This window comes from Protopterus annectens, chromosome 4.part0, assembly GCF_019279795.1.
Source record: "Protopterus annectens isolate FY-2018-M chromosome 4.part0, PAN1.0, whole genome shotgun sequence".
NCBI lineage: Eukaryota > Metazoa > Chordata > Ceratodontiformes > Protopteridae > Protopterus > Protopterus annectens.
In genome coordinates this window covers 502,020,146-502,041,216 of record NC_056733.1, presented here as the reverse complement: position 1 = coordinate 502,041,216, position 21,071 = coordinate 502,020,146, and positions in this window count along the sequence as shown.

Genomic DNA, 21,071 nt, shown 5'->3' with positions numbered 1-21,071 from the left:
ACCTTTGTGTCATTGATCAACAGGGATCATGCTGTGCCTGTAGGGCATCCAGGAAACACTTTGCATAGACTTATCAACATTTCTACATACTGGGGGGACAGCTATTCTTTGTACATTTCTACCCATGGGCACAACAGATTGTTACTGTGGGTGTACATAGGATGTGGGTTTCACCTGACACTTATACACATTTGCTGTGCCTGCACTGCTATGTACAGGACACCATTACAGTCTGTACTGTTGCCTATCGTACTTGCTTGAGGCATACTACTGTACTACAGATCTTTTGTCCAATGTCACGTATATTAGCTTGCAACTTCATAGCCTACACAACCCATATCACAATGCCTGGCCTGATGTTCTCTGTCTGCATAGGTGTGTGGGGAAGGTTACCCATTTGCCTCTTTAGGGGCATGATACAGCATTGCTTTGTGTTTGCATTAGTGTACAGTTGTCCTGCTGTGTCTGTGCCACTGAAATGCTATCATGGCTTATTGGTTCAGTAGTATGACTATAGTGCACAGTATCCTGGGTTCAAGGCCTGTCACTGCCTTTTTATTTTCAGGCTGGCCAGACCAGACTGCTTAAGGAACAGTAAAGCAGATATGAGCATGTTTAACTGACTTTGCTCAACTTGCCCTGACCTTGCCCAACATTGCATGAGCAATTTTGTTTACATATACTAGATATTGGTGAAAGCTGCTTAGCACTGCTGTATATTGCTTAAAACATGGCAATCATGCCTCAGGCGGTGCTGCAGAGCTGCCTATGTCGGATGCACATACTACACTGCCTATTCACATTTGGAAACAGGTACTGTCAAGTTAGGCATCCCTTTTATTTTATGTGCGAGTCAGAGAGAGGTATCATTTCCATGGTTCCTACTGAGTCAGTGTATGTGCTATGCTTTGCCTCTTTGCCAAGGACAAGGCATACTGGGCACGCCTCCTTCTGCCTACTGGGGCAGGCTCAGGTTGTTCCTCCTCCGAGTCATGCTGTGCCTGTGCAGGCCTTGGCAATGATGGGGGGCTGTTTGGCCCTGCCCCATGCTGTTCCTGCTGCAGCTGTTTTCACAAGATCATATTGTGTAGCATGGCACATACCATGACAATTTGGGTACATGTAGTTGGTGAGTACTGCAAGGCTCTACCAGATGTCTCCAGGCACTGGAGCCATGACTTGCGCATCCCAAACACACGCTCGATTACATTTCGTGTTTGTGCGTGTGCCTCATTATGGAGTTCTTGTTCAGGTCTGTGTGCATTTCTGATAGGTGTCATCAGCCACGGCTCCAGTGTGTATCCAGCATCCCCCACTAGGTGACCGTCAGGGATGTCCCCATTGGCAAATGTCTGGTACAGCTGTGAAAGATGCCAGGTATGGGAATCGTGGTAGCTTCCAGGGCAGCCAGCACACACATTCAGTATTATGCCCTGGGCATCATACATGACCTGGCAAATGATGGAGTGGAAGCCCTTGTGGTTGATGTAGGCCCTACCCTGCTCACCTGTTGGTGCTTTGATGTGTATGTGCGTGCAGTCAATTACACCCACTGCCTCAGGGTATTCCGCTATTTGCTGGAAGAGATGCATATTGCTGGCCAATACCTCACGGGAATTGGGGAAATATACGTGATCACCGACATGTGCTACCATGGCATTCAGGAACTGGTGCAGTACCCTGGATGCTGATGCCTGTGAAATCCCCATCATATCACCAGTTGGTCTCTGGAAGGTACCTATTGCTAGTATTCTTAGGCCAACACATACCTTGGTTTCCACTGGGATGGGTTCTCGCAAACTGAGCTTCCCCCCTTAGCAACCACTACTCAGTAGCCATGTTGTCTTCAGCCTGCCATTCACTTGCATGGCAGATGAATATTTCGAATTATATCATATTTGTGGCTTTTAAATTGTTGATTTTCTGATTTTTGTATTGTGCCGCACATTTGCACAGTGCTGCGCTACGCTTAAACATCGGAGATCGAGGAAAAAAAAATTTACTTTTTATTATTTTGCAACACATAAAAATGTCAATGGCCATATATCTGGCCATTGGCATGCTTCATCAACTGGATGCATCCTTTATTTGGAGCTGTCATGGCTCCGTTTTGCTATTTGCAGAACTGTACTCAGTTGCCAACTGAGTACATTTCTGCAAATAGCACTACTCTTACTCAGAGAGGTTAGTGTTTCCTGGATCGCAAATTTACCTCATTTGCATAGCTTTTAGCAGCAAATGAAGTAATTTGCATAAACTAACCCTGTCTGTGCAAGAGTCGTTTTAGGAGCTCTCTTGCACGCCCCTGCCGGCTGTTCCTGGATCGCTTGGCAGACATGTTGGCTGCATGGAGTCTTACACTACTCTTAGACTCTGTGCAAGCCTTCATGAATCCGGCCCAATGTTTTACAGACAGCTATAAGTACATGCTTCTGATTCATCATAATGTGGAACTGTTAGTTAGTAATTTAAGATCTTATTTAGGTTTTTGATTATAAGCATGATACTCCCCAGGTCTTTTACTACTATGGGCATCTTTGTTACAGCAGAGACATCAGTCTTATGGACATCTTTATTCCAGCAGAGACATCAGTAGCATGGTGATCTTTGTTTCAGCAGAGACAGTAGTCTTATGGTCATTTTTGTTCCACTAGAGACATTAGTCTTATGGTCATCTTTATTCCAGCAGATGCATCAGTCTTAATATAGCTGCATAAGACAGTCTGACATCAGTGCTTTTTGTCTACAAGTGTTAAAGCTGTGAATATGCATATATGTTTTAATTCCAGTGAGGACATCAAAATTATTGTCACTATACATAGAGTATATATATTTTATTATGAAGTATTTTATTTGGAGTTAAAAGCACTATCAAGACGTAGGGGTAGGGAATGTGGCCAAGCATGAGCCTTGAGTGGCAGCACTTTCTTTAAGCTCTGCCTTATCATTTCTTTTATGACAGGAATTTTTATTTAAAACTATTTTAAAATTAATTTTTTTATATATTTAGTTTCCTTTAATAGTCTATTAAGTTAATATAAAAATATTTTTTAGTTTTTTTTTTAATTTTTCTTGTCAAAAAATAAGAGACAAGTTTTTGGTATCTGGATTCAACATGAGCTTCACAAAATCCTCTCATCAGGACTCAGCATTAAAAAAAAAAGAATTTCAAACTCTTTTAACTACTATCCAGGAACTATCTACAAAAATTGACAGAATGGATATGAAAATTGATGTTTTTAAAGAAAATACATCTCAGCAGATGGAGACTTTACATCAAGACCTCAAACAGCAGAAGAAACAAATTACAGGTATCAAAACATCTTTAAATGACATGAATAACAGAATACAACACAGTGAACATAATCTAAAATTCTTACTGAAGCAAAATGCCCTGCTTCAAACTAAATTAGATGATCTTGAGAATAGATCTTGATGAAATAATGTCAGGATCTTTGGACTACCAGACAATTTAGAAGAAAATCATTTGGAGAAGTTTTTAACTTCATGGCTACCTGATATTTTACAGCTTCCTGAAGCACTTTCTTTTGGCATAGAAAGAGCTCACAGGTCCCTTTCTACATCCAAATTTACCAGAAGTAACTCCAAAAAATCTGTCATAGTTAAATTTCTATCTACTCATGATAAAGAGATAGTTTTGAAGACTGCTTGGTCTAAGTCACCAATAAAATACAAAGATAGCATAATTCACTTTGATAATGACTATTCTACTTCTATCATATCTAAAAGGAAACAATTCTTACCATTACTTAAAGAACTTAAAAAAAAAACACAAATAAAGTCTCACCTGCTTTTTCCTGCAAGGCTGAAAATCTTCCTTCAGGATGGTCCGAAGATCTTTGAGGAACTAGATGCAGCTATCAAAAGCATTAAATCTAATGAAGTACTGGAAAAAATAGATGAAATGGACTGGGCTAGTTCAAGTCTTAAAAGAATTGCTGAAAATGAAACCTGGAAAACAGTTGACCACAAGAAGAAACTTAAAAAATAACTTTTTTTCTACAACAAGATTTATACTCTTTTTTTTTTTTTCCTTACATAAGTTTATTTTTTTTTTTATGACCCAGTAGTCTGGGAAAATGAAAATGGATCAACAGGTGAGTGTTGATATATTCTGTATTATATTGTGTTTCTGTTTGGTACTTTTTGTCCTGAATAGTTTATTATATTTTTATTATAGCCATTAGTAAATGCTTGTATCCTATATCTTTAATAATTATTCAGTTCTTATTATAGTCATTTCTAAAAATTCATAGAATATATTGCATATTAACTTACACTAAGATACATTCTGTTATATTAAAGAGAAAAATATTCCATTTATTGTCCCTTGCTAGTATATGCCTTTAAATACATTAACTGCATTAGTTTAATTTGTCTTTGTTCATTAATACTAAGTAGCTGAGCATTACTGTAATTTTATGATAGGTGTTCTAGTTACAGTCCTTTCTCTTGTATTTTATTAACCCAGTACACACAAAAAAGTTTAACAATCACAATTCACTTGGTCTCTATTTCCTCTTTATATGGTTTATCTTGTTGTACATATCTTTGAGTAGTTGCTGGTAACATTTTATAGCTATGTTGTTGTTATGCTTTAGTTTGATTCATTGCTATACTTGGTTTGTTTCTTATTCTGGTATGGGACTGTTGAATAACTATTTTTAATGGTGCTGTAGAAAATGTATTTTTATTTCTTTATTTTTATATTGGCTTTTGGTAGTTATTTGATGATTAATGGTCCTGTTTGGTATTTCTTTTGTGGTCATGTTTCTTGTTGGAGCCATATTCGTTGGTGGCTTTGGGTTTGTGCTGGATGTAAGACCATGGTAGATACGTGAAATCTTTATTTATTTATTTATTTTTCTATTTTTCCTTTCCTTTCTGCATCTGTTTGCTGTGCTGTTTGTTGAGGCATTGCAGGGTTGACGATGTGTCTCAAGGGCATCTCAAGACGTAAAATACACTCTGTTGTTCCCTGAATTGCTTGCAGTTTCCTGCTGAAAAGTTTGAGAGTGCACACATTTCTTATGGCTTGGAAATAAGAACACACGCACACTGAACTCCTTCAATGAGCCGTATGACATCATCTCCAGCTCAGCGGATGTTTTTAAAAGGAGGTATCTGTCTTTCTCTGGACTGCACAGCAACTAGTTCATACTTATTATTATATTATGAAAGGTAACAACATTGCAAAATCCCCTTTAAGGACTTGGATTCCTATAAGCCAGACATTATTTTATAGCGGAAAGTATCAGTTATACTTATATACTCGCTGGGTAGAGAGGGATCTTTTTTCTGTAAAAATAACTGTAACAAAGATCATTTTATGGTTAAATAGATATATATGTTCAAAAATAATAATACTGCAGTTGGAAATCACTTGTTTGTTGAAAATTCACCTCATGCTTAGATATATTTAGTGGCTATAACATGGGACTAATAGTTATTGATAAACTTGTTACATTTATCCTATTTATAGGTATTGCTATTTTAATAACTAGTGCCACAAGTGATATCTAAATTTTTCTTTCTTTGTATATATCTATACTTGTATTTGTATATAAGTGTAGATATATTGAAAATTTTTCATTCATTCAATGATTCCATACTTGTTTTACAACTGTTGTCTGGCATTTTCCTACTATGTTGAAAAGTTTTTTTTTTCTCCTAGTGGTGATCTGGAAAGAAAGATCTAAATATATTTTGCAATACCAACTTTTTATTAGCCTAATGCAGCCTTGATATAGTTTTATTACTAGGTGCTAAGTAACAGTACTATCTTATATATTCCTAATAGCTGAGTTTATATTGTGTTTTGTTATTAGTAGTCCTGTTTTTTGTTTATTAGACATGTAAAGATTAGTGGTAAAAATGGCTGGATACAATGGATGCATATGTATACAGAACTTTACTAAAAAGCTGCTTTATCTAATTCTATTTTACTCTTTATGTATGATATATAAGCAGTTCAGTTTTTCAGGTCTATATTAGAACACTGACTTTTTAAAACGTTGAATGTTCTAATATCGACCCCTATTCAACCAACGCTGACAATATCGAACATGCAAAATAGTGAATTTTTTCCCAGGGAAAAAATTTGCTGTTCTGACACACATACACACAACACAAGCACACCAAACAAACAGCAATCCACATACATACACCTAAAATCCTACATCTAACCCTACACTAAACTCTACATACACCACTAGCTATCCACTTAACCCAAACCCTATCCCAAAGGTCCATCACTATCGCACACTCACCTCACCCGTGCCTTAACCCTAACTAACCTACCCCACCCTAACCCTCACGTCCACACAATCGCACACTTACCTGACCCACTCCCTAACCCTAACTCACCTACCCCGTGCTCTAACCCTCATGTCCACACAATCGCACACTTACCTGATCCCGACCTATAACTTTCCACCACAGTGCTGAAAATAGCAAAGCCACAGGAACGGCCAACCAAACTCCTTCCTTAGGAAGAAATTTGGTGTTCCGCAGTTTCGCAATTTTCAGCGCTCACTGAATAGGGGTCGATATTTGGACATTCGAACTTGTGAAATTTCGATGTTCTAATATAGACCCCAGTTTTTCCATATTTTATATTTCAGACAGCTATAGCTTTTATGAAATGCTTGCATAATAGGAAGTATATTATGCTTTCTATGATTATACTATAGGCAAATTCTCTCTTTAAATAGAATTTTGGTTTACACTTACAGGTTTTATCCTTTGTAAAGTTATAATATATCTTATAAAAGATTACTTTGGTATATTTCCTGGTTATAATAGAATAACTTTAAGAATTACAAGTAAAACTAGATTTATTTAGTTATACAACTTACATTTTTGTTAATTGCTAGCATCTTTGATATAATTCTTCTTCTGTAATGTGTTGTATTTTTGCACTGAGCTGAGTGTAGTGTCCCCTTCAGCAATATAGATTTATTATCTTAGTAAATCATAACTCTATAGTAAAGGCATTGAAATGGCCCTTATAATTTCACATTCTTATATTATAGCTAATGTATAATGTTATTCCTTTGTAACCTTCTAAAAATTAAATTTTTGTTGCAATTCAGTTTTAGTTATCTTGTCAAAAGCTAATCTAATATAGATTATATGATGACTTATCCTTTTACTTATAATAGACAGTATTCTTCACATGCTATGTTTTTAATTATGAAATAGTTCATACTTAGGTGGAGCTGGATAGACACTTGCTGCTAGTTGGTTTGTTAATTTGGGTGATTTATGTAAATCAGCTTAGGAGTTTTTAACTCCAGGTGGGTTTCTGAGGGATTTATCGTTATAAAAATGTATTACTTTTTGTTAGTATGCTATCTGATGTTCGCTAAAACAAGTATAGTAGAAAGTTATACATATATTCACGTAACTTTAATTTTAGAATCTTTTACCTGTGTTTTACACTGTATATATTGCTGTATTTCCAACATTTTACTAGTAACTGCCTTTAGTTCTAAGTTTATTGAAAGCTATAATCAGTATGCATTACCTCACAATACTCTTAAGACATGACATTTTTACATTGTATTTTTCTTAACATAAATGGTTTGAATAATCCCAACAAGAGAAGATCTTTAAATAAATATCTCCAGTTAAATAAACCACAATTAATTTTTCTGCAAGAAACTCATTTATTAGAGGGTGATGTTTCCAAGTTAGAATCTAAATCCTTTTCAAAACTCATTAGTTCTGAACATTTACAAAAAAAAAGAGGTGTTGCAATACTTTGGAATAACAAATTACCACAATCTAAAATAATAGAATCATACAAAGATAATAAAGGTATGGTAGCTTCAGTTGTCATAGAGTTTAATAACTTAATCTTCACGCTAATTAACATGTACTGGATTCCTGGCTTTGGACAAAGCACAGCTCATCAACATATAGACCATATTGTTCAATTTTCTAAAGGCAATATTATATTAGCTGGTGATTTTAATTGTATTTTTGATAATTCAGACTCTACCTCAAAAGGCAATAGAAAAGGTTTGAGTTCAGCTAAACTTTTAAAAGAATTTTCAAATTTCTTTTTATTGAAAGACATAGACAACTATGCTGATCCAAAATCTTTAGTTTAAACATTCTTTTCACATAAACATAACATGTTCTCAAGAATAGACAGAGTTTTTGTTTCTAATAGTTTAACTGATTTTTAAGTAATGTGAAGGTTATTTCTTGTCCTATCTCAGATCATAACTCTACAACTTTAAAATTCATATTTATACACATTCTAAAGTTCAGATAAAACAAATACCAACATATATTACTAAATTAAACGATTGTAATTCCTTCATATTAAAAGAAGGTCATAGTTTTTTAGAATTTAACACCAACAGTAACACGCCTGAAATATTTGTCTGGGATGCAATGAAGGCATACTTGTATGTCAGAATAATTGATTGGTACAAAAATAAAAACATTTATGGGATAAAGATTTAAAGGAAATACAAACCAAGCTTGATATTTTGAATTTTGAGTTAAAAAAAGTACATTAGAAAAATCTAACCTAGAAGAGATAAAGACTTTAAGAAATATCTTGAAATCTTAAACCATAAAAGTATTAGTCTTGAAAATTTTAAATATATTAATTTTTAAATAAATCCCAGATCTTTAAACTTCTTAGCCAATAAAGTGAAAAGATTAAGCAAAGTAAACCATATTAAAGAAATATATTCACCCAAAATAAAAAAGGTATCAGATTTACATAACATATTGAATGAATTTAGAGATTTTTTATTAAGCTTAACCAATCTTCTACACTAATAAATTCAAAGAATGAAATTCAAGAATTTATTAATAAGAACACAAAAAAACTAACGGAAGAGCAAATAAAACTATTGGACAGACAACTGAAATTTGGGCAGCGCAGTGGTGCAGCGTTTAATGTTGTCGCCTCACAGCAAGAGGTTCTCTGGTTCGATTCTCAGCCAGGGTGCCTTCTGTGTGGAGTTTGCATGTTCTCCCTGCGTTCACGTGGGTTTCCTACGGGTACTCTGGTTTCCTCCCACATTCTAAAGACATGCATCTGGAGCATTTCTCCCCAGGCCTCCGCTGAAAACAGGATCTGTGGAACCTAGTCGGACTTTCCTGGTCAACAAATGTTAAATAAATAAAAAATATAAAATAAATAAAATTACATTGAAAGACATTCAAGAACAAATGAATTCACCCAAACAAAATAAAGCACCTGTTAATGATGGTATTATCCTAGACATTTACAAAATTTTACCTAATGAAGCTCTAACATTATTACTCTCAGTTTTTAATAATATACAAATTAATAATTTGTCCCCTCCACCCTGGAAATATACATTCTTTTCTCCTATCTTGAAGCCCGAAATAGACCCTACAAAATGTAACTCTTACAGACCTATATCCTTATTAAACACGGACTATAAAATGTTCATGTTTATTTATGCAAAGAGGTTTAAAAACTTTCTTCCTAATTTAGTAGATGAGAACCAAACAGGTTTGATAATAAATAGAACAACTTTTGATAACATTAAGAGAATAATAACATTGATTGAATCAACTAAAAACTTAAAAAATAACCTAACTATAGTTAGTTTAGACATAAACTGCGCTTTTGATTCAGTTAATTGGAATTATCTGGTTATTCTTTTACAGGAACCTAAGTTTTCAAATAATTTTATTAATCTTATCACCCACTTATATACAGGTTCTCAAGCTTATATAAAAATTGGTTCTAACACATCCCAATCCATACCTATTACTAAAGGGGCTAAACAAGGTTGTCCTTTATTTCCTCTTTTATTTACATTAGTTATGGTACCTTGGGTGAACTTGATTAGAGGAAATAGTAATATTAAAGGTATTGATATAGGCCTTAATAAAACTTCCAAGATTCAAATGTTTGCAGATGATATTCTGATTACTTTGGATGGTATAAACCCAACAATTCAAGAATTATTTAATGATATGGATCACTTTCAAAATAACTCGGGTCTTAAATTTAATCAAGACAAAACACAAATCTTACTAACAGGCTAAAAAAATACAACATTCAAAATAAATATGAAAAATATATACCTCAGTCCCGGCATATAAAATATTTTGGTATAATGATTGCCAATAATATAAAAGAAATACAAAAGCTGAATTTTGAAAACAGTTTAAAAGAAATGGACAAATTAATACAAAAAGGGTCTAAAATAAAATTCTCAATAGAAGAAAAACTATCAAGCATAAAAATGATTCTTCTTCCCAAAATCTTATATATAGTTCAATCTATTTCTATTCCTCTGCCTTATACAATAATTAGGAAATTTAACACAATGATTAAAAAATGTATTTGGTGTTCAATTAAACCCAGGATATCCTTAATGTACCATATGTATAACTGGAATAATGGAGGTATTGTATTTCCAAATTTAGAAATATATTCAATTTCCTCAGTTATTAAAACTATTTTGTACCTTATTGATAGTAATTACTCAGCAAAATGGAAAGATTTTATTCTCTCTTCATCTCAAAACTTAAAAAATAATAATGATCTCTTTAAGTTAAATTTAGTAAATAACACATTCATATGGAAACTAAAATGCTATTTTATGCTCTGCCCTACCCAATACTTTATATCAAACTATATTAATATTATTTTAAAATCCTTTAAAAATGTCATCCTTAGATTTCAATCATATAAATGTTGGTTATTTCTTATTTTCCCCATTGCATATACACAAGGGGTTATTTTCTCTACAAATTATCATAAAATGTCAATATTTGAACAAAAACATTTAATTTATTGGCATCAAAGGTTAAAAAAATAATCAGTTAAAATCTATTTATATGTTGTTGGTGGAAAATAACCTTGATTCATCTTTATGGCTTAAATTACAAGAAGCTAGAAACTATATTAAAAATAAATTTTATTTGATGCCTTCCTCAGTTAAAAACTTAATTCCCAAACTCATTCAATATTTTATTATCACCCAACAAAATAATTTAATTAAAATTAGTCTTTCAGAGATATATAAAACCATAAAATTAGATCTAGATAAATTTCCTGATAATTATTGGAAATACTTCTCTGATATTAATAATAATAATCCTTCAGATAATGATAAATTAAATATTCTTCAATCAACAGGTAAAACTACATCATCACTTAGATGGAGAATCTTTACCTGAAGATTCATAAATAGATATTTCATTACCCGTATAATATGAATAAGATGTATAAAGAAAATATTCTTTGTTGGAGATGCCTGAAGGTTCAGAATGCTGATTGGTCACATATTTTTTATGATTGCGTGCACTTGAAAAAATTCTGTGAAGATATTAATAATTTCTTGCAAGCAATATGCACTGATAACTTTTTTCTATCAAAATCATTAATCTTATTTAATTCCCCAATCCCAATTTGTGTTAAAACTAGTAAATATTCGCTTCTTTGGTCTGTTCTATCCATAGCCAGGAAGGAAATTTCTATGAATTGGAAATCATCAAAAATTCCCTCCTTTCAAAACTTTAAGGATCTTCTCTTGGAGCTATCCAAGTTAGAATTGATGACAATTTAGTCAAGATCTTCTAAGAATACAGCAGTCCAAAACAACCCAAAAGCGAAAAAAGTCAAAATACAAAACACGCAAGCAGAGGAAAAAATGCACCTTCGAGTATCAACTGTTGTAAAACAAAATCCAAGTGTATTAAAACGGTAAGCACTTTCACAATAAATCAATACAGCTTCATCAGCCAAAGAGAACAAGACTTCATACACATCTTAAAATACTGATTTAAAAATCTAACAGCCAATCACTTCACAGATAATTCTCACTGGATAATTGGCAATTTAAAATTTAAAACTACAGATGCATAAAAAATTTATACCTGTGTACTAGCATCAAAAATGTATGCATTCAGTGAGAAAATGTATACAAATTCATCTTGAAGATATACACACAGACTACAGTATAAAGCAATAAATAAAAACATATAACATAAATAAATTAAAAATGTATATATCACTATGAATAATAGACAAAAGACATTAGGATTTCTTATATTTATGCTTATTTACCCTTCTAGATTTCAAGACAGGTTTAACAGGAACACTGTCATTCAGACAATGACCCTTAAGAGAACCAAGTCTCAAGATCCACTGGAGTTCCACTGTCTCCATGATGTTAACCAAATCACCTTGTCTAACATTTTCTGTAATAGCATGTAGAACCTGAAACAAAAATACGTGTTGTGCCCCTTCCTTCAGTGTATGCTTAGCTAGGGCACTGTATTCTAGTCCTTTCGTAGTACAATAAACATGATCTCTGATACGCTCTCTAAGACGTCTGTTTTTCTTCCCTATATAGAACCTAAAACATTGTGTACAATGAGCAGAATACACCACATTTTTTGTATCACAATTAGCCTGACTTCTCAGTTCCCATAGGTGTCCGGTATCCGGGTGCCTAAAGTATCTGGATTCATCTCCGTATTGACACTGAGCACATTTGCCACATTTCCAGATGCCTCCTCTAAATCCTAAATTAGGTCTGGGCATATTATAATGATATGAAGATTGTTTCAAATTTCGCTTATTTTTGTATACAAATTTAGGTCTACATCCAACAATGGCAGTGATATCAACATCTGTAAGTAAAATAGGCCAATTTTTCCTGACAATATGTTGGATCCTATTAATATCACTAGCATAAGACAAAATTATAGGAACATGGCTCATCACAGAAGGCTTTGTATTCATGTTTCTTAGTCGACCACTATAGTAAAGGTAAGCTCTACCTCGCCTCTCACTAGTCACTTCGCTACAGGTTTTAGAGATTTCATCAGATTTATATCCTCTGCCTTCAAATTCTGCTGCAAGTTGTCTCAAACGAGATGCAAAGTCATGTTCTTCACATGGCAATCGAGAAATCCTAAATGCTTGACCTCTCATCACATGATTAAAGGTATATGCTGGATGCATACTTTGTCAATGTAGGAAAAGTTGGATAATAACATTCCTTCCTATGCAACTTGGTAGACAATGAATTGCCTATCTTAGTTACTGTAACATCTAAAAAGTCAATAGAACTGGGAGAGTATTGAATAGTAAACATCAAAAAAGTGCTAGTAGTATTCAAATGGGCAAAAAACTCCAGCAGTTGCTGTTCACTACCTTCCCAAATAAGAAAAAGATCATTGACAAACCATCAATAGAAACCAATTGATGAATTATGTAGGCCAATTGGTTTCTATCGACGGTTTGTCAATGATCTTTTTCTTATTTGGGAAGGCAGTGAACAGCAACTGTTGGAGTTTTTTGCCCATTTGAATACTACTAGCACTTTCTTGAAGCTTACTATTCAATACTCTCCCAGTTCTACTGACATTTTAGATGTTACAATAACTAAGATAGGCAATTCATCATCTACCAAGTTGCATAGGAAAGAATGTTATTATCCAGCTTTCCTACATTGACAAAGTATGTATCCAGCATATACCTTTAATCGTGTGATAAAAGGTCAAGCATTTAGGATTTCTCAATTGTCATGTGAAGAACATGACTTTGCATCTAGTTTGAGACAATTTGCAGTATAAATTGAAGGCAGAGGATATAAATCTGATGAAATCTCTAAAACCTGTAGTGAAGTGACTAGTGAGAGGCGAGGTAGAGCTTACCCTTACTATAGTGATCGACCAAGAAACATGAATACAAAGCCTTCTATGTTGAGCCATGTTCCTATAATTTTGTCTTATACTAGTGATATTAATAGGATCCAACATATTGTCAAGAAAAATTGGCCTATTTTACTTACAGATGAGATACTACTGCCATTGTTGGATGCAGACCTAAATTTGTGTACAAAAATAAGAGAAATTTGAAACAATCTTTATGTCATTATAATATGCCCAGACCTAATTTAGGATTTATAGGAGGCACCCAGAAATGTGGCATGTGCTCAGTGCCAATACATAGATGAATCCAGATACTTTAGGCACCCGGATAGCGGACGTCTATGGGAACTGAGAAGTCAGGCTAATTGTGATACAAAAAATGTGGTGTATTCTGCTCATTGTACACAATGTTTTAGGTTCTATATAGGGAAGACAAACAGATGTCTTAGACAGCGTGTCAGAGATCATGTTTATTGTACTACGAAAGGACTAGAATACAGTGTCCTAGCTAAGTGTAAGTCTACATGCTATTACAGAAAATGTTAGACAAGGTGATTTGGTTAACATCACAGAGACAGTGGAACTCCAGTGGATCTTGAGACTTGGATCTCATAGGGGTCATGGTCTGAATGACAGTGTTCCCGTTAAACCTGTCTTGAAATCTAGAAGGGTAAATAAGCATAAATATAAGAAATGCTAATGCCTATTGTCTATTATTCATAGTTATATAGACATTTTTAATTTATTTATGATATATGGTATATGTTTTTATTTACTGCTTTATACTTTAGTCTGTGTGTATATCTTCAGGATGAATTTGTATACATTTTCTCACTGAATGCATACATTCTTGATGCTAGTACACAGGTATAGATTTTTTATGCATCTGTAGTTTTAAATTTTAAATTGCCAATTATCCAGTGAGAATTATCTGTGAAGTGATTGGCTGTTAGATTTTTAAAATCTGTATTTTAAGATGTGTATGAAGTCTTGTTCTCTTGGTCTGATGAAGCAGTATTGATTTATTGTGAAAGCGCTTACTGTTTTAATACACTTGGATTTTGTTTTACAACAGTTGATACTCGAAGAATACAGCAGTGTATACTCAACGGATGAATATAATTGATTTATTAGATAATTAATAATTTAAAAGTATTACTCCTATTTTATTCATTTTTTAACTTTATTTATTTATAGTATTGTGGACATCGACGTACATAGTTCATTGTTTTTTTCTTTGAATTTTTATATGTGTTCTTGTTTTTTATCTTTAAAATCAAAAATTTACTAATTTTTCTAATAATAATTGTATTTGTAACAGATGATTTTAATAAAATTTATTTAAAAAAAAGACATGGGGTTAAATTCTCAAGTGGTAGTCCATCATGTTTAGGGAATTGGTGAGTATCTGGTCCATGAGTCTACCTTGCCAGAAATAATGAATACTATCCTTAATTATTTCTTTAATTCTGTTTTTTTCTGCAACACAGAATATATTCCATTTTCATCACCCATACTCATCCCAGATCTCCTACTGAAAAAATCACTAATAAAGTCACATTTTTTACCAGTTTTTAACAGCTAGAATTAAAGAAAAAATGTCTTTTTCTTTCAAATTGAGGTCACTCTTTAGAATCTGACAGTTAACCGAGTTAAGCACTCCTACACACATTGCACTGGCTTCATTAAATTATTTCTGCTGTGTAGCACAAACATTTCATAACACTTCATGAATGAGGATTAACGTGCCATTTAATGAAGAATTGCACTTTCATTCTGCAGTTTGGCAAGGAAATGTAACTTCATATACCAAATGTAAAGTCACCCATCATGATGGAACAGTGTAAGATCACTGGCACCATTTAGAAATTAAGAACATTAAATAAAATGTCTAGAACATAATCCCAAACTCTTAATATGTAATGTTGGTTGAGATGACATTTAATATGATGAATGTTCATGACTTTTCTATTTGGCAATGTTTTACTCAGCCCACTTGATAAACTTCTGAAGTCTGGTAATTGGTCACAGGATTAAGGAGCTATTAATGAGCTGTTTTCTGTGGTCCCATGGTACAAGTCTCAATTCCCTTAGCTTCCATTGCCTAACTGTGTGACTCTGGGCAAGTCACTTAACCAGACAACGTTCCCAGGCTGAGTCTGAAAAAGTTCCATGGAGATCAGCTATCTATCCCACAAAACAACTTTGGCATTTTTAGTTTACTGTTATGTCTTGAAAGGGGAAAGCACTGTCTGTTTACAAAATGACTCTTAGTATGGTACTATCACTATACAGCTTTTGTTTTAAGAAAGGTAAAACTATAGGCAGATATATTAAATGCCACTCTCATTAGACTCTTGTGGTAACTAGGAGAATGTAGTTAAGTAATTTTGGCCTCTTTTATTTTGTTTCCCCACTTATGGTCATAAAGTCCCTTCCTCCTACAGAGCCATTAATTCCCGTGACCTGTGGTGTGTTAGAATATGAGGGGAGAGAGAAAGAGGAGTGGAGAAAGACAGGGTCATGGCCATTGTCCAGTAGGGGCAACTCTCTTATTGACTAGAAATCATGATACAGTGTCTTTTGTGCTGGATCACTGTAGGTACATGCTTCCATACATTAGTTATCTCCAGCTAGAGTGTATGTATTCCTTGTAAGATTTGTGATTCCTGAGTCCCTACTACATGATTTGCACTTCAAAGTTTTCTCCAATTAATACTCCTGCCATGGGACACCAACACACTTTTCCTTCAAGGTGGGTTAGCTGATGTGGACATTTATTCTTTTTTCTAACTGGCTGGCTTCTCTAGCTTGCAGGCTGATAGGACATCTTGGGTCATATGGGACACAGTCAAGGCCAAAATATCTACCAGTGGATCAGCATTTTGATTTGAAAATTGCAACTTAAGCAATGCTTTGGGTTTTATGTTTTGATGCGAATGTGACAACTGCTATTTTTGTTATGTTTGGTCCACAAATTATTTTCAAAACTGAATGCAAATTTTGCTATCACTGTAGAAGAAAAATTACAAGTGGAGCAGAATGTAATAATTTTTACTGTTTAAATTCAGGTGGTAGGTTTGTAGAAAGTACATAATGAAATCTTGCATTTAATCTTTAGAAAATAAATTCCTAACTTTGCCAATGTTTAATACTTTTTATTGAAAATACACAATTTAAGCAGTATTTAGTTAACCTCAGGAGTGTAAAAGATGTCAAATGAAGATCCATACAAAAATGGCTTCCTGTTTTTGCACCAGCAATATGATTATGTGGGTCTATATTAGAACACCGAACTTTCAAAATTTTGAGTGTTCTAATATCACCCCGTTTTCAGCTAATGCTGAAAATATCGAAGAAACAGAAAACCAAATTATTTCCTAGGGAAAGAATTTGGTTGTCCGTTTCTGTTGCTTCGGTATTTTCAGTGCTGTGGTGGAAAGTTACGGGTCGGGTTCAGGTAAGTGTGCGATTGTGTGGATGTGAGGGTTAGGGTGGGGTAGGTGAGTTAGGGTTAGAGCGCGGGTGAGGTGACTGTGCGATAGTGACAGACCTTAGGGTTAGGGTTTGGGTTAAGGTAAGTGGATAGTTAGTGGCGTATGTATAGTTTAGTGTAGGGTTAGGTGTAAGAGTTTAGGTGTATGTGTGTGGATTGCTGTTTGTTTGGTGTGCTTGTGTTGTGTGTATGTGTTTTGGAATAGCAAATTTTTTCCCTAGAAAAAAAATTGCTGTTCTGTATGTTTGATGTTTTAAATTTTCGATTAATAGGGTTCGATATTAGAACACTCAAAATTTTGAAATTTCGGTGTTCTAATATAGACCCGATTATGCATAGGTTGTGTATAATTACCCTAAGCTACAATATGTTTTTACTTTTCTTTGTGAGAAAGAGTTTGCACAGGTATGTTAAAAATCTAAGTTAAAATACAGAAGAGCACAAAAACTTGAAGCCTGAATTTCATGTGGAAAATTTAACATTTTTGAATTGAAGCTTGCAATACACCTATTTTTTCAAACCATGTAAAATGTGACAAATCTATATATCATTCAATTACTAATTCATACTTCAATTTCCTGACTTATCCAGCTCATGGTTAAAGGGATGATACAGCCTATCCCAGCACTCTGTGGGTGCAGGGCAGAATAACTAAGCCTGCATGGGTTTATAAAATTAAATGAGGACCTAAAAGTGTATACATATATCAGAATTTGGCAAAGCATATGGAGAAGCATTACAAGTTTTAGATCCCCCATTTAAAAATCTTTATGCATGTTTATACTGCAAAATTGTAAAAATAAAATTCTAGCTAGAAGTCAATTATGTTGGCATCTCATGGCTCTGTTACTTTTGGTATTGTTCTAATTATCTCAGACTGATGGATAAGACTGCAAGCTATGTGCTTGCCACAATAACAGGAAATCTGGATGAGCAGGTCCATTATAAACTAGATAAGGTAACCCTCACCTTTATACCCATAATGCATTGTACCACGACTTTCATCTCCAGGCCTCTAGTATTCCACACAAAGCAACGATAAGACAGACGTCTAGACTAAGGCAGCAAGAGTTGGCAGGTATGTTACCAAATAATGACCAGCTAATCCAGACCTATCATTATGGGAAGTATATAACTTTTGTACCTTGTTACGAGGAGATTCAAGGATCATCTTTCTGGGTGACTTACATCATGGGAATGCACTCCTTATTATTGCAGTCCTAAAAGAAGGTTATGGAGCTCAAATCCAGTCGATAATGCTTAGAAAAGGTAATAATTATGGGCCGTACGGCTGCTGCACAAATATCATATATAGCTGAATTAATGAAAACAGCCCAGGCAGTAGCCCTCTAGTAGAAAATTCTTTGGTGTTATAGGGCAAGACCTTATTTTATTTTTCAAAGCAGAATTTAATGCAGTCTTTAAGCCATTTCACTAAAATAACTTTAAGTATACTGCAACAATTTTTTTTGGCAGAGAGTGCAATGTACTGTTGAGTATTTTGAAGGGGTCTTGTTCTTTCTACTTAAAACCTAGTCTGTAGACCAGTTTATAAAAAAAAGTACTGGAAGGTGAATAGTCTGGTTGACATTTGTTTTATTGCTGGCCTAAGACATGAAAGATGAATAAAGTAACTATCCTTGTGGAAAACCAAATACAGAGAATGAATGGGCAATGTTTGAAGTTTTGAAATCCATCTATCTGAGTAAACTACCACAAGGAAAGCGGTGTTCCATGATAAATATTTCATATCTGTAGTATAATCTGGGTCAAACAGAGGTAGTCAGTTTTTAAAACATAAAATAAGTCTCATAAAGGAACAGAGTCTTTAAGCTGGAGCCTGACTGGGAAAGTTTCCTTCAAAAAGGTTTTACAATTGTCAGAGACATAAAATTTGATCCTTGGTAAAAATTTGAAATAACTGCAAGATGATATTTAATTGAAGAATATGTAATGTCTCTTTCAAAAACCTGACACAAAAAACAAAACTGTAGGAACAGAGACTATGAAAAAATCTAGCCTTGCTGTAGAAACCAAGTGTACGTCTCCATGAAACTTGAGGATCTGGATCACCTTAGAAGGATAGGCTAGGTCCTTGTCCATTAATGGACCCTAAACAACATTCAATTATTGTAAGGAATGGAGATACAAGTGGGCCTTGACAGAAGGACACTGAATGGCTAAAGGGGGAAGATTATTCCAGCAGATGAGGCCTGAGCAAAGACATCCACGTTGTTGAAGCCAAGATGGGGTTATGAGAAAAACCTGTTCCTTGAGATGTTTGGCGTTCTGAAACAGTCTCAGAATCAGAGGAAATTACAGAAGACATAAAGGAGCCCTGGAGGCCACTTCTAGATGACCACATCACTGGAACATTCCTCCAGTGAAGAAGCAGACAAGACAATATAGTGCAGATCACAAGACCTCCACAGTGACAGAACAACATACACGCTACAGGTGGTCTGAAGGGCAACTGATTAGACATTATAAAACAATAACTGACCCGGCATGCCAAAAGTTGGCATCCCAATGAATGGGATTTGCAATCATCATAAAGTTATTTGCTGAAGTGGCCCATAACTATACCCTCATCACTTCCCACAACATAAACTCACCACTGCCATTTTAACAGTATGGATGGCTATCGCACCAAGGGGTGGGAAGTACTAAAAGGCTTGGAGGGTGAGAAGGTCTGCCCCATAACTCATACCTCTTGACTATGACTGTGCACTTTGGACAATCTGCCATTGGAAATGCCTCCCCTCAAAAGTAGAGCTTGTGTGATAACAGCCATTAGAGGAGTTTGAGTGAGAAAATCGTTCCCTAATGCAAGGTTTAGCATTTGAAGTCACCAGTTTGGATGTTTCTTGTGAGATGTGGATATGGCAACTTAAAGAGACATTGGGTCCTTTAACTGTGACCACTGTACTCTTAGGGCCCACTAAAAATCCTCATGAGAAACCATGTTGAGGTTACCATGGGGATGGAAGCTACCAACAAACCTAATTCCTGAGATAGATGAGGACTGAGACAGACAGTGCCTGCACTACTGTCTGAACCAGAAACTGAAGTATGGGAATCCTGTCCCAGTGTAAAGCCACTTTGTGATGTGCAATATTCTGACTGCATCCTATAAAGGTGAACAGCTGCAATGGCTCCATCTGAGACTTTGAAACATTCAACATGATCCCCAAGGATTGGTAAAGATTGATCAGGGAGTTTTGAGCACCAATGAATCTATATAAGGAGACAACAGCCACAGAAAAGCATTTAGTGAGCACTTAGGGGGGGTTGCAATGAGGCCAAATAGAAGAATCTTGAATTGGTAATGACTACTTTGACCCAGAAGCAGAGGTAAATCTTGGATACCCTGGCAATCTTTACGTGTGATGGTCCAAAGAGCATTGTTAGTCTCATTTTGACATACACTAGGGAATGGACTGTACCATGGTCATTTGAAAGATGCCTTTTGGAAAACGTTAATTCTTAAAACTCAAGTTAGAAATGAGCTTAAGGTCCTTTGCCTTCTTGGGTACCAAAGTGAACCTGGAGTAACATCCTAGCCCTTTTCTGATTTAGTGGGACCTCCTTTGCATCTTGTTTTTCTAGAGGGTCGTGACTTCTCTTCTTGCAGCTTATCTGTGACAGACAAGGGCTGGAGAGGAATGCGAAACAGAACTGTATATCCGCTGAATTTTATCATCCTTATTCACTTGTCCTACATGATGCCCAGCTAAATAGTTAGCTGATGGAACAGATGGATCCTGACTGCCTTCAGGGATAGACAGCAAGGCTAGGCTTCAGGACTGATCTTCTTCTTCACCAATAGAAGAATCACATTCACCTGCTGCTGATTACCCTCTGGACTGGAGACCATTTT